Source organism: Alligator sinensis, unplaced genomic scaffold (genome assembly GCF_000455745.1).
Source record: "Alligator sinensis unplaced genomic scaffold, ASM45574v1 scaffold60_1, whole genome shotgun sequence".
In the NCBI taxonomy this organism is placed as follows: domain Eukaryota; kingdom Metazoa; phylum Chordata; order Crocodylia; family Alligatoridae; genus Alligator; species Alligator sinensis.
This window is the reverse complement of record NW_005841858.1, coordinates 1,730,303-1,731,521: the sequence shown is the minus strand read 5'-3', so window position 1 is coordinate 1,731,521 and position 1,219 is coordinate 1,730,303.

Here is a 1,219-nt window from a genome sequence, read left to right as displayed (position 1 = left end):
GGTGGTAGAATGGAATTAGAAGGATCATTGCAGACATTGCTGCCTTCTTTTTCCCTGACATATTACTGCTGTATAAATGCATAGAAGCATTTCTTTAAATTAAAATGTGGAATGGGACAGTACCCAAGTACTCTACTGCACACACAATTTCTGTCCCCTTTCCCTGGATGAGATGAAAGAGTAAGCAAGACATGACTGGAATGCATTCTGATTCTCTGGAGATAAGTCCATTGAATCATAGAAAACTAGGGTCGGAAGGGACCTTGGGCGGTCACCTAGTCCAGCGGTTCCCAAACTCTGACAGATTGTGCACCACCAATTTAAAATGATACAACCTTATGTACCACCAGCAAATATTTGCCTTATAAAGTAATTATAATACATCTGTTAATGTGTACCACTGACAGGTGCCCATATCACAGATTGGGAACCGCTGATCTAGTCCAACTCCCTGCTCAAAGCAGGACCATCCCCAACTAGCTCATCCCAGCCAAGGCTGTACCTAGCTGGGTCTTAACAACCCCCAAGGATGGAGAGTCCATAGCCTCTCTGGCTAACCTGCTCCAGTGCTCCAGTGCTTCACCACTCTCCTCATGAGAAAACTTTTCCTAACAAGTAACCCGAACCTCCCTTGCTGTAACTTGAAACCATTGCTCCTTGTTCTGTCACCTGGCACCCCGGAGAACACCCCTGAGTGCTGATGCCCAGGAGGGGGCTCTGGCCCCACCTTCAGAAGCTCCCGAGGATGCTACTGAGGGGGCAGGGTGGAACACAGCCCCAGCTGCTGCTGCTGCTGCTGCTGCTGCCAACACGGGGTTCCCATGAGCAGCCCCTAGAGCGAGCAGAGGGTGGTGTGTCGGGGAGAATGAAGCACTGGGCCAGCAGAGAGTGGCAGGGGCAGGGGCAGTACAGTGCCCACCCTACCCTGCGCAAGCCCACCAGTGTAATACCTTCTGTAGAATCCAGTACACACACACACACACACACACACACACAGAGTAAAATCTCCATTATCTGGTACTTCACCAACCAGAATACTTTAGTAAGCAGAATTTCGGCACTGCGCAGTGCCAGAAGGGGCAGGACACACACGGTGCTGTGCCGCACATCTTTGCCTCCCAGTGTGCTGCTGAAAGCACTGGGATGCACACGGTGCTGCACTGCTTTGCCTCCTGCTGCACAGGGGGCAGGGGGAGCGGGGAAAGCTTGCATGTGGCAG